At 44.8% G+C, this 14,249-nt stretch overlaps 1 protein-coding gene across 1 annotated transcript in view; it reads right to left on the bottom strand.

Annotated features, from left to right (window-relative positions):
* The window catches only part of ASAP1 (ArfGAP with SH3 domain, ankyrin repeat and PH domain 1), a 160,834-nt gene extending 151,287 nt beyond the window's left edge, over positions 1-9,547 (bottom strand). The window contains exon 1 of the mRNA XM_054816367.1: positions 9,271-9,547. The gene's annotated coding sequence lies outside the window, so the exon portion shown is untranslated. The remainder of the gene's footprint in view (positions 1-9,270) is intronic.
* Positions 9,548-14,249: the final 4,702 nt, after the last annotated feature.

The following is a 14,249-nucleotide window of genomic DNA, read 5'->3' as shown; positions in this document are numbered from 1 at the left end:
CTTTAAATTTAATGTAGAATTATGGTACCCATTAGTTTTAATAAAATATCCTCAGAAATTATTCTACCAAGGTAGAGATCCTCTTTGTTCATGAATATAGGTAACTACTGAATTGTAAGAATTTCTGATCCTGACAAGCTTTACTAAGTACTCAGCTACTAATTATGAACAGGAATAAAAGGACACCTGCTGAAATAATTAGTAAATGATATGCAGCTGCAACCTGCCTCTGATCAGATGGATGGAGCCAGTATCCCACATCAGCAGAGAATGCAGTCTTACACATTTTATGAGAAATATACCATTATGTAAATGATTACATTAGTAAGCATATTAATTTGGGTCACTACTGGACTGCTTGGATTCAAATGCAGAAGGAAAGTAGTGATATAGTTCAACACTAAATTAGATAAAATAAACATATGAGTTCCATGGTGCTGGCATAGATTTTATTTACCCACAAATAAATCTGGAATATTTCCACTAAATTCAGTTTGTAGCACTACTATAAATCAGCTAGGAGATTAGGATTGGACCCTCACTGTCAGTAATGATTTAATAGCTGTAAATTCAGGACAAAATTTCTCCCATGAATTTGTCTACCTATTTTTGTCTACCAATTTGTTGTACCCATATTAGTCTTTTTTAATGGATCCTTAAAATGTTTATTGGTTTAAGCAGCAAAAAAGCCTACAAATCCATGTTGCAAGCATCTGCAAGACAAGTACATCCTAAGAATGAGCTCTAACTCAGAAAGTCCTCCAGCTGATATCCTGGAAAGCTGTGACGATAATCTGGGAAAATACCACTACATGTCCTCCTTGTTCAGCTCTTCCATCCTACACATAGGTCAGCCACTGCTGGAGACAAACACCTGAAGTGTTGGCTCAGGTGTTTTTATGTTCTACAGAACCACAGTATTATGGCAAGGCCTTGGTGTTATACTGGATCTAGATACCATAAGGCTTGTCCTAGTGCCTGAAATGTCCTGCTGCCTCTCTGGCTGGCAGTTCTGGCCACAAAAAAATTGCTTTCTATGCATTTGGCCAACTGCTATAAAAAGGGCATGCAGCTGCACCAGCCTTGGCAGGAGATATCTCCCTCTTCTCACCCCAGTAGTTTTGAGGAGCACATCAACTGTGTGCTCTGCATTTCCCACTTACACGCTCTTTTCTGGCTTCTCCAGGGATGAACAAGAAGAAAAGGGGAGCCAACCACGCTTCTCCTTCTGCTGATCTGGGTAGTGCCATGAAGTGACTTGCCTGTGATCACATCGGAATTCAGTGCCGGAAGGTGGCAATCTCAGGGCTGTTGTTCAGCCACTAACTAAAAGCTGATTTCTTTTCTCTGCAGACTGAAGAATAGACATGGAGGGATGCATGTGGTTGCAGATCCTCTCAGGACCCTGGAGCACAGCTTGGTTTCTAGCTGCAATCCAACTCCATCTCCATGCCAGAAGGCCATAGCTCCAGCTGCTGTAACCAAGAGAGAAGACTTGCAAGGCTTTAGTTGCCCTTTCTCCAAAGCAAGTTGAGTTTTCAACCTTAAGGCCACACTCTGGAAGTCATTTGCTTTCCTAGATCAGGGGCCATTCTGGTGATTATACAGATATGATATTTTCATAGAAACATAGAATCATAGAATGGTTTGGGTTGGAAGGGACTTCAAAGATCATCTAGTTCCAACCCCCCCCGTCATGGGCAGGGACACCCTCCACTAGACCACGTTGCCCAAAGCCCCATCCAACCTGGTCTTGAACACTTCCAGGGATGGGGCATCCACAGCTTCTCTGGGCAACCTGTTCCAGTGTCTCACCATCCTCACAGTAAAGAATTTATTCCTAATAGCTTGTGGTGGGTTGACCCTGGCTGGAGGCCAGATGCCCACCAGAGCCACTCTATCACTGTCCATCTTTCACTAGACAGGGGAGAAAAAGTATAACAAAACGCTTGTGGGTCGAGATAAGGACAGGGAGAGATCACTCACTAATTGTCACAAGCAAAACAAAATGAACTTAGAGAGGGAATTCATCTAATTTATTACTAGGCAAAACAGAGTAGAGCAATGAGAAATAAAATCCAATCTTAAAACACCTTCCCCCACCCCTCCCATCTTCCCGGGCTCAACTTCACTCCCGGCTTCAACCTTCCCCCCTCAGCAGCACAGGGGGACGGGGAATGGGGGTTGTGGTCAGTTCATCACACATTGTCTCTGCTGCTTCTTCATCCTCAGGGGGAGGACTCCTCTCATCGTTCCCCTGCTCCAGCATGGAGTCCCTCTCATGGGAGACAGTCCTTCACGAACTTCTCCAATGTGAGTCCTTCCTATGGGCTACAGTCCTTCACAAACTGCTCCAGCCTGGGTCTCTCCCATGGGGTGCAGACCTTCAGGAGCAAACTGCTCCAGTGTGGGTCCCCCACGGGGTCACAAGTCCTGCCAGCAAACCTGCTCCGGTGTGGGCTCCTCTCTCCTGCCAGGAACTTGCTCCAGCATGGGCTTCCCATGGGGTCACAGCCTCCTTCAGGTTTCTCCACTTGCTCCAGCGTAGGGTCCTCCATGGGCTGCAGGTGGAATCTCTACACCCCCTCATCCTTCCTCCATGGGCTGCAGGGGGACAGCCTTCTTCACCATGGTCTCCACCGTGGGCTGCAGGGGGATCTCTGTTCCGGCGCCTGCAGCACCTCCTCCCTCTCCTTCTTCAACAACCTTGGTGTCTGCAGAGTTTCTCACATCTTCTCACTCCTCTCTCTGGCTGCAAAAACTCTCCCTAAGTTGTTTTTTTTCCCTTCTTAAATATGTTATCACAGAGGCGCTGATTGGCTTGGCCTTGGCCAGTGGCAGATCCGTCTTGGAGCCGGCTGGCATTGGCTCTATGAGACACAGGGGAAGCTTCTGGCAGCTTCTCGCAGAAGCCACCCCTGTAGCCACCCCCACTACCAAAACCTTGCCATGCAAACCCAGTACATATCTAACCTAAATCTCCCCTCCTTCAGTTTAAAACCAATACCCCTCATCCTGTCACTACACTCCCTTGTAAACAGTCCCTCTCCATCTTTCCTGTAGGCCCCTTCAGGTACTGGAAGGCTGCTATAAGGTCTCTCTGGAGCCTTCTCTTCTCCAGGCTGAACAATCCCAACTCAGCCTGTCCTCATAGGAGAGGTGCTCCAGCCCTCTGATCATCTTTGTAGCCTCCTCTGGAGTTGCTCCAACAGGTGCATGTACTGGGGCCCCCAGAGCTGCACGCAGTACTCCAGGTAGGGTCTCACGAGACCAGAGTAGAGGTGCGGAATCCCCTCCCTCAACCTGCTGGTCACGTTTCTTTTGATGCAGCCTAGGACATGGTTGGTTTTCTGGGCTTCAAGTGCACATTGCCAGCTCATGTTGACCTTCTCACCAATCAATACCCCCAAGTCCTTCTCTGTAGGGCTGCTTTCAATCCATTCTCCACCCAGCCTGTATCTATGTTTGGGATTGCACCAACCCACATGCAGGACCTTGCACTTGGCTTTGTTGAACTTCATGCAGTTTGCATGGGCCCACCTCTCCAGCCTGTCACGGTCCCTCTGGATGGCATTCCTTCCCTCCAGCATGTCAACTGCACCACACAGCTTGGAGTCATTGGCAAACTTGCTGAGGGTGCACTTGATTCCACTGTCCATGTCACCATCAAAGATGTTGAACAGTGCCGGTCCCAGTACCTACCCCTGAGGAACGCCACTCATCACTGTTCTCCACTTGGACATTGAGCCATTGATCACAACTCTTTGAGTGCGACCATCCAGCCAATTCCTTATCCACCTCGTGGTCCATCCATCGAATCCATGTCTCTCCAATTTAGAGGCAAGGATGTCGTGTGGAACAGCGTCAAATGCTTTGCACAAGTCCAGGTTGATGACATCAGTTGCCCTTCCCTTATCCACCAATGCTGTTACCCCATCATAGAAGGTCACCAAGTTTGTCAGGCACAATTTGCCCTTAGTGAAGCCATGTTGGCTGTCACCAATCACCTCCTTATTTTCCATGTGCCTGAGCATAGTCTCCAGGAGGGTCTGCTCCATGATCTTGCTGGGCACAGAGGTGAGAGTGACCGGCCTGTAGTTCCCCAGGTCTTCCTTTTCTCCCTTTTTAAAAATGGGGATTACGTTTCCACTTTTCCAGTCAGCGGGAACTTCACCAGACTGCCAGGACTTCTCAAATATGATGGAGAGTGACTTAGCAACTTCATCCACCAGTTACCTCAGGACCCACAGATGCATCTCATCAGGTCCCTGTGCACCTTCAGGTTCCTTAGATGGTCTTGAACCTGATCTTTTTCTGACCAGATTTTCACCTGATGAATTACAAATGAGGCTTGCAGCTGGGTGAAGATTAATTGCACAATTTATTTGTGCAATGAACACTTAGGAGCATGTTTGTTTGTAACCAAGGAGTGGCTCTCCTAATCACAGACTGAGGATGTACTGGAAATGGATTAAAAGCCCGTGACCTCTGGGAGTCACAAATCCCTTGCAGAATGTTTCAGAGGAATCTCCTCCCATGGGGAAATGTTGCAATCTTCAGTTTTATTGGTTTCTTTAAGCTCCAGATTCTTTACAACTGGATGTTACTGAAGCCCCATGGCTCTGTGATGATGAGCTCTGTGGCACCATGCAGGTGTTGGGATCTTTACCCCCACAAGCACAACTTCTCATCTCTCATTTGCACATATCCTCCCTCCAGCCTTTCCTTCCTGCCCAACGAATTCAGGTTTTGAGGACGGAAGAGCTTGCCCAGGACATTTTACCACCCCGAGCAGGGTTGCCCCTTGTTGTCATCCCCGAGCCTGGCTCTGCAGCCCCATGCCACCCACCTTTCACCGCTTCCCCCGGGGATTGCCCGATGGTCTCAGGCATGCTTGGCTTTGCAGCAAAGCCTCTCCAATTTGTTTGTTATTTTTCCTCTGGCTTTATTTATGAAAGCTGCATGCCGAAACGCCCTCCCCCTCATTGACACCCCTTTTCTCTCCGTTTTGCTTCCTGACGGGTCTTTCGTCCTGACACACCAAATAAAGACACAAAACAGGAGGTGGGGAATATCTGGCCCTGGCTGCAGAGCATTGGCAAGAAGAGAAGCTCCTAGAGATAATTTTTTTTTTTTTTTTCTCTTTCGCAGGACCTTGCTGTGGGATGTTCAGGGCTTCCTGCCGCAGCCCCCCGGGGCGGCCAGCAGCCCCTGGCCAGGGCTCCGCTCTTCCCAGCGCAATTACAGTCTGCAAACGTTTAAAGGCAGTTTCTTTTGAGTTAGCCACATGCTTCAAATTGTTATGTGGTTAACCACTGAGAACAAACCCCCACACAAATACCTACGGCTCAACTTGCTCTTGCCAGGGTGGTAGCGGTGGGGACGGAAAGGGAGGGGGGAGGCTTCCTCATTTTGCTTTTGATGAGGAGAAAATAGTTTTCTTTTGACTTTTCCAAACTGCTAGCAGCCACCGCATCGCGGTGCACACTGGTTGTTGTCATTTGCACATTTGTTCGCATTTACCGCTGATGAAAGGAGCCTTATTCGACAGCCGTGGCCACGTACACCACGGGACGAGTCCTCCTCTGGTGTAAATCAGCTCGTCTGGTGAATGGGAACTGAAAACACGACCTCCTCTCCGTGCGCACTGTGCAAATGCCAAGCCGGGGGAAGACTTCTGCGCTTTGACATTGCCCTATCCCATGTCCCTTAACTCTTATAAAAAGCTGAATACTTTTCTGCTGACTCACAGAAGCAGATGGATTTTGTTAACTCCAGCCGAGATAGAGGAGGATACACAAAAAGCATCACTGCCTCTCGGGGGATGCTGAACCCGGCTTTGGGGTACGGGGGTGGACCAAGCAAGGAGCTACACATCACGCCCTCCATGGATGGAGCTGAGCTTGGCTCTTGGGTACCACATGGGAAGAGAACGATACGTGGTCCAGGCTGAGCCCTGCTGCTAATCAGTGTCTGAAATAATGAACCATACGGTCGTTTCCTCCCCCACCTTGTGCCCTCTCTGTGAAGCACTGCAGCTCCCCAAAGCCCAAGGGAGAGACTTAGAGCCCACAGCAACAACAAACCAAACACCCCAAAACAAGCACAGAGCTTGAAAACCCTCAGTAATTCCATTGCTGCTACTTAAATCTTCTTAAATTACAGAGTTTTTTAGTTAAGTAAATTAACTTTCCTTTGCTTGCATTTCCTTGTGTTTTTGAGAACTATGAAGTCACGCAGGAGAAAATTGTCTAACAAACCCAATCCTACATGGGGACAGTTTCCAAACACAACTGGCACAGCTGTTCTTGTAGCGCTCATGACAGTGGACCCAAGTGGAAATATAGATAATTATTTCACCATGGGCCAACTTTAAGATCCATCTTAAGTTTATTTTAATTTATGAAATGATGAGTCAAAGACTCTACAAGGTGGCTAGAAGAGTCTTGAGGGAACAGCTTCAATCCAAATGTGATCTGCTTTGCTCAGGTGCAAAACAAAATTGTATTTTTTGCAGAAAATAGCGCGCAAAGGAGGGGCTAAAAGCTTTGGATGTGGGGAACAGTTTCAGTGAAAGTGGTTTAGTTCCTCTGGTCCATTTATCATCTGAGCAGAGAAACATCACTGTGCGTATGACGTTAGCTCTGCAGGACTCTGTGCCTGTCAAAACTGTTTATCCGCACTTGCCAACAACAGCAAGAAAGGCAGGAGGACTGGCAGTCATGATGGTGAATGAGTTGGACGCATGGAGTGAGGGCGCATGAGTCGAACCTCCTCACTGATGCAGAAAGGGAAAAAGAGGGAGGGAAAGAACATTAAAGCATGAAGTGTTTAATCTTAGAGTTTAATGGTGCAGGTGGGTGGCAAAAAAGAAAAAAAAAAGACCTTTTGCAGAATTTCTTGATGGGCAACTGAGTAGATGATGGGTCTCAGTGGCCAGTTAGTCCTCACGCTGCTGAAGGCGCAGGAGTAAATGCCAGCAGAAACAGCTACTGGGGAATATTGGTGCATTAACATTATTGGCTGTGGGTAGCTGAGTTGGGAATATTGCACTTAGATAGTTTAAAACTAATGTGATAATCACTTATTAAGGAACTATTTAGTGCTTGGTATAGGTATATGAAAACGTAAAAAAATTCCCACAGTCTAAATCAAACAGAACCTTAAACCTATGTGAGGGCTATCAGAACAAAACAAAACAGAAAAAAAAAAGGGGGGGGGAGGGGAGAGAATTCAGGTTTATAAAAAGAAACATGTACACAATGAGCTGAAGGTTGTGCTTCTGCACTTCCCGGTCTGGGTGTGAGCAGAAGAGGAAATACCAAAATACAACCAGAAAAACTATTCCCACAGCATTTCCAACCTGACTGAGACCAGAAATTTCTGACAGACCTGCAAAAAAGGGGGAAACCCCCCTGACTGATCCAGTCCCAAGCATCCTGCTCATTGGAAAGCAACGAAATTGCTGAAGCTAGGCCATTTGGGTTGACCTAGACAAGCCTTCGTATTTCCTCTGAGTCCTCATCTGCACTCTGTGTTTTCTGCGGTTCACTGGTCGTTGGTGACATTTTTGACTCTTCTGCCAGCTTTGAGAGGACTACATTTCTGCTATAGCCAGTTTAATGTCAGCTGTGACCACAGACCACCAAATCGCATGTTAACCGCAAGGCAGGGCACCACGGTCCACTCTAACTCAGGTGAAGGGTTCCTTGTCCTCCCTTTCATTTTTGGGGGGTCAATCCCCTACAATGAGAGTACAAACCTACGTACGCAGCAAGAACCAACATTTCAATGCATAAAATACCATCAGTTTCAGCGTTGCCCCATGGTGGTAATTAAAACTGAATTCCTGAAGGCTTGCAGGCAGAAAAGACATGAGTTTGGTCTGGCTGGTCTCACACAAACTTCCATTGATACCAAAGAAAAACTTGAAGAAGAGCAGCAGGATCACATTCAAAGGGTTATGAGGAAAGCCGGCACACCAGGCAATTAGTTTAAAACTTCAGATTTGGAAGCTCTGCAAAGATTTTGGAAAAATGACTCTTTCCCCTTATTGGTATAAAAAAGGAAAGTATTGTCTCCTGCTATACCGCAAGAATTTAAATGTTAAAGTCTCTTGATTGACGTGCAGTATTATACACTGGGATTCAGGACATTTTCAATAGTCTAATGAAAATCAGGGCTAAAGTAAAATTACTATAGAAAGCTGTTTTCCCTATAGATGTTTCTTAACATCTAAGCAATTTCTGAATCAAGCTTTTTTTCCCTAAAATTAGAGAACCAAATCCCTGGAGCAGCTCCAAGGAGCAGCTCAGGAATGTTCAGTGCAACCGCAGCCTCCAGCTATGGGACAGGACAAAAGTTGCAACAGCAGTGATGCTTTATCTTCCACATCTTACTCCAACACCCCTTTGGTGGGTGCTGGCAATGAAATACGCTTCAAAGAGGTCCAGAAAGAAGACTTTTTCTTTTCAAATGTGGAGTCACTGATTTTGAGACTGGTCAACTCGTTGCATTTGTGCCTGCAGTTTAACTAAAACCACCTCGGGCTAATAATGCCATCATGGACTCTCACATCCAAAAATGAAGCTAAAACCTTAGCTAAGCCTCATGTCTGAATGCAGCTTTCCAGTTCATTCAGAGCAGCATAGCACTCAGCATTTTCCCTCCAACAACAGCAAGCCCCTTTCTGGCCTCCCGGAACATTGCTGCATGAAATACATTTTCACTCCTACTGCAAACTTATTTAAGAGACAATAGAAGAAATAGCTGGCACATGAATTCTTCTTAAAACTTAAATCTAGATCAACAATAAAACATAAAAGGCCAAGGAAACATGCACAGACACTCAGAAAAATCTTATTTTTCTTTTAAGATTAATTTTTGCTGAGATCGAGACATTGCAATTTACTCAATGTGGGCCCCATTCTGCAAGTCTTTTCTTTACATGAGCTCTTTGTAAAGTCACTGAGGTTGTTTACGTGAGTAAAAGTTACTGACATGAGTAAGGACTCGCAGAATCTGGCCTTACGCATTTTGCTACAGTAACATTTACCTAGACGTTCTCTGGGCCGTAGAGCAGCGTGTATTTTTAGGAATTAAAAATGGACTTCAGTTGCTTTTTTTTGGAAAAAGTTCTAACTTCAGCTTCACCCATCTGCTTTTTGCAGTTTGCTCAGCAGCCACATTGCATGGACGCGCTCAGCCTTTGTCCCTGTCTCAGAGCTGCTCGTTACCAGCCACGCTCAGCCCCAACGCGCCGTAACTCACCAGGATGCGTGCAGTCTGAATTCCCATTCCAGATTTGGTCCTCAAACCTAAGGCCATTATTCCATCTCAGACTAAAACATATTCTCCCATGGGCAGCTGAAAAAGAGCATGTTTCTTCAGGTTTTCTTGCCACAAAAAGATAAAAGAAAGTGAAATAAAATAATAATAATAAAAAAGGAAATCCAAAGTACGGCAATCCCCAGAGTTCTGGAGCCTAAGATTGTTGATCTGCATCCATAAATGTCCTGACCGGTGAGGAGACACAGGCACTACAACTGGAAAAAGAGCAGGAAGGAAAACCTACCATGTGAGCAAAGTTAAAAAAAAAAAAAAAAAAAGAAAAAGAAAAAGGAGGGGGGGGGGAAGAGAGAGAGAGAAAAAGGTCTGCTCAGTGGACAGCACTTGGGCTGATAGCAGGGATTTCAGGAAATCCAAACACCCAGACAGGAAATCTGAACACTGGATAAACATGCCATAATCTCCACAGATACAGTTAACGTGCTGCGTCTCCCGTTAACCCTTAGCCTGCCCATGGCTGAGCCTGAAATCAGATATGCAACGCCTGGAAACACAAGCTGCCCGGGGGGCTCCGAAGTCTGAGCGCTCAAAAGTCTGAGCAGCAGCCCTGCCTTCAACCCTGCCCTCTCCTTCCCTCGCTGCTCCGGCGAGGATATTTTCCTCGCTTTACTTCTACGTAGTGATGCTTTAGTTAAAAAGCGTACGGTTTTCCCCCTCTGAGAAGGAGATGATATTGCACCCCGAGCTCTGGAAGAGCAGGGTAACCTGCCTGAACGCCAGTGTGCCACCAGCCGTGGCTACCTGGTAGTCCTGAATTAGTTTTACCTGGTTTTCCTCCTCTCTTTTGCTGTAACACAAGATTTATATGGCTCTCTGTGGGAGGCTTGCAGGGTACCAGTGATGATTTACTCCAGGGCACCTTAGAAATTAGGCGGAGAGCGTTCTTAAAGGAACAGGGGAGTTCGAAAACTCCCTTTATGCCATTTTGTCAAGGAATTGAGGATAAAACTCTGCAGTCCTTAGCAAAATTAAATTGAAGCCTGTCTGGTTGCTTGTTTCCAGAATATAGACTTTGCTCTTGGTGTCTTACTCAGTGGGTTTACTCTCCATCATTAACAACATCACTCTTTTTTTTTCTTTGAGGCTTCTTCATTGATTTCTTTTATATGATCTACTTTGGTTAAAATATAAAACTCTTAGCTAACTACAACAGCAAGAGGAGGCAATAAGATTTGGTAGAGCTGACCCCCCGCTCCCACAGAAGTAATTAATAAAGTGAAGTTCACGTGAGAATTGTCCGACTGAAATCCATAGGACTACGAGCACACACACACACACGCAGCTAAGCCCCCGTGTGTTTGCAGGATGGGCGCTTCACTGTGTTTTCTGTAGGAGGACAATTGCCCTCTTCACTGTTTTCAGAGTTACTGACTCCTAAGGCAATGGCCCACTTCCAAAATGCTTCTTCTGTCTTAAAATTGACTTTTTGGAACAGTCCTGCCTAAAGCATCTTGGAAAGAGCACGCCGTGTCTTCAGATTTTCTGGTTCTCCTAGGACTTCATAGCAATAAAAAAAAAGATTAAAAATTAGTACCTTGAATTTCGCTTTGCCATTTGCTGGCAGAAGTAACTAGACACAGAGGTAATATCCACCGCCTGGTGCCCTTGCTTAGGGCATGGGCAATTAGCTCATCCGAAATAGCCGTTATGTAAGTCCCACATGCAATATTAATCTATATCATTATAGTAAGGTGCCCACCAGGAACACAATAGGAACGCTATAGGAAAAGGCTTCCTTCAGCACCTTCTGCTTACTCACAGTGTGTTTCTGCTTCTTACTTCAAAGACAGAAGCTCTGGCACACCAGCATCAGTTACAGCATTCCCTGGAAGTCGCCAGGCTTGGAAATCATGCCTGGTCTCCTGAGATAGCTTGTGTTGGCTAAGCGGTGCTGCGGGGAGCGTGGCAGCGGAGCTGGGGTGGAAAACGGGGCTTTTGGGACATCCCTGCCTCAGGAAATCTCCTCTGGTCTCCAGCCCAGTTCTGAGTCAGGAAAACTCTTTCAGGTTGGGTCCTCATGTTCCCAGTCATTCTCCTACTACTTTTGAGGATGCGTGAGGCCGGTGATGGAGGTAGGTCCCCACAAGCACGGCTGGAGCGCTGGCGGCAGCATCTGTACAAATAGCTGGTAGAACAAAGGCTTTGCTTTAAGGCATGAAGTCATTCCCCTTGCCTAGCACGTGCTACATGAAACAAGTACCAAATGGTTGCTTGATGATGTCAGGAGGGAACTGGTGGAAAAACAGGGAAAAATTAAAACATGTCATGGTTTTTTTCTTCTTGTTCCATGTGCTTTGCCAGTGAGCTATTTCAGTTATTCACTTTTTTCCGTAGAAGTTCTTCTGTTGTCATGCTTTTTTCACCTTCCCTTTTCTTGTATTTTCCCTTTAGTGCCACTCTTTCCAGTAGCAAAAGGAAAGCAAAAATATAGGAAAAGAATAAAGTGCAGCCTTTGCTTTTCAGTATAACTGGGAAAAAAAAGAGAAAATATTCATAAACCCTCAAAATATGCATTTTAAAAAAGATGCCTTTTAAGATTGGGAGACTTTTCATTTGAAAACATTCAAGCAGCTCTAGAAAAAAAGGAGCTGGGGGAAGTGGGATATAATTTATTACCACTAACATCTGCTGTAAATCAGTTAGAGGTAGGCAAACATTCCCTGCCAGGGCACAGTTAGGTCAAGGTGAGAGGGGATAAAGCAATAATTAAAAAGACCAGCGTCCTCCAGCTACCTTCAAAAGGCTGTAAGCAGAAGAGCAAGTGCTTGCTGCAAAACTGGGTTTTTTTGTCTAGAAAAATTTCAAAGGGGGAAAAAATTCATTGGTATATTCAATGGAAAACTATCAGTTTATAAAACAGCTCCAATAATTTCCATAAAGAACCACAAAAAGTAATATACTTCTCCGTTTTTCTAGTTAAAAATAAGTGGGAAAAAGGTTGTGCTTATTGTGAAAAGTTCCATTTGATGAGAATTTCTGTTGAAAAGCTGTACAGAAAGGTGTTTTTTTCAGTCTTGGTAAAAGGGAGAACAGGGACAGCATGGTAGGTAGAATAACGAAGCTGACAAAAATAAACCGTACAGAAACATTTCAGCAGAAACAGGGTAGAGAGAAAACTTCAAACTCAGGCCAGCAGAGTTATCGAAGCTCAAAAGTGGATAAAGATTCCTGAAAGGGCACAGCAGCTGCAAAAAATCTCCCATCACCTGTGGAAAAAAGTGAGTGGCCTTACTCAATACAGATGTGAAGATGCTTGCTTTGAAATTGAAAAAAAAAAAAAAAAAAATCCCTCCAATCCGTCGACCCTTGATGTACCCACAGCAGCTGAGCTTTCTGCTCACTTGCTCTCTATCCCCAGGATGTAACTTTCTGTGGTCCTAGAGCTGATAACGAAATTCTCGCTTCTTCCGCAAAGAACTCTATAGCTACTGAATTAAGACAAATCAGTTCATTAAAGATTAAAAGGGTTTAGCTATGTATGTGAAAGATAAAGCACATGGAATTATAATTGAGACTGTGAACAAAATGCTTGTGAAAGAGTTATCATTAACCTACGAGTCCCCGAGCTCTGTTATTTTTCATGTTTCAATGACAAGCCTTATCATTATAGTCAGAATTTTTTTTTTCCCAGTGTAGATTTGAAAGGAAGATCAGTTCTTTAATTTTCACCACCCTACATATTTGATTTGGTGAAGACTTCAATAAAATAATTAAAACAATTGGAGGGAAAAAAAATCGCAGGTCCCAGTTTTGTCGTTCTTCACCCTTCAGTCACCCTGAGGCTTTACACCCTTGCAAAAAATGACTTAATATATTCATGTGAAACTAATTTACTTTCCCTTTAGAGTGTGGCCAGGCCTGTGCACTCAGTGATCCCAGACCTCTCAGTAGCTACCAGAAACTGGATGCCAGAGAAATACTGCGACACACTTGAACAAAGTTCCCCATTCACGCTGTGACTCTATCTGGATTTACAACAACATGTGCTAAAACTTAGCAAACATTAGAGAAAATTAGTAGAAAACACTAGCCAAAAGGATTTCATAAACACTGACACAACTTACCATAAGCTATAAACGCTATTTTTCTCACAAAACGTCGATAATTAACTGGTTTAGAGACTTCTTGCTGCGCTACAAAACATATCTCTTTGTGCACTGGCTTTCAATTTTAACATGTTTGCTTGGAGATCCCTGCCAATTTTATGACTAGTCCGCTGCTTCCTAAAGGAGCAGTCAAGGAGGTTTACTTTTGAGATCAGCATCCTTGCTGGCAACGTTGCGTTAGGAAAAGCACTTCATCCAGCAGCAACCCGTGTGCTTTTACATTACACAAGAAACATTGCCGCTTTCCCCACTGTTCATTCAGTGCAATACAGCAGAAGCTGTGTTCTAACAGGTTTAACGACGTGTTTGTACATTTATTAAGCAAATAGCACCTCTTGACGTTACGAAAACGTCCAGGCATCAGAAACTGCCTTGACAAGACGCACTTGACCCTTGGTGGTAACTACAGGCTGTACCGATGTGGGAGGCTACGCATCTTTCATTTTCAACTGTTTTTATAGTTTTATTTGGGTTTAATAGAAATAAAACCTACCAAAGCATTCCTCTTTTTTTGCCTCTCCTTTTCATTCATCCTTCCTTGTTGCAATGGCAAAAAAAGGGATTTTTTTCATAGTCCTCTTTTCTCCCATAATTTTGTTTTTCCAGTGGCATGTGAAAAGAGGAAGAAAGACTTGTTCAAATAATTATAAAAAAAATATTGCTCAAAATATGCTGTACAGAAATACAGTAAAGGGCACTAAAGAAAACAGCTGTCACCTAAAGACATCCCCATGGTGTAAGTGTAGCTGCTGGCTCCATCGTTTGCCAGAGATGTGTGGAAACTCCAGGTAATGT

Source organism: Grus americana, chromosome 2 (assembly GCF_028858705.1).
Source record: "Grus americana isolate bGruAme1 chromosome 2, bGruAme1.mat, whole genome shotgun sequence".
Lineage (NCBI taxonomy): Eukaryota > Metazoa > Chordata > Aves > Gruiformes > Gruidae > Grus > Grus americana.
This window is presented reverse-complemented; position numbering and strand designations above follow the sequence as displayed.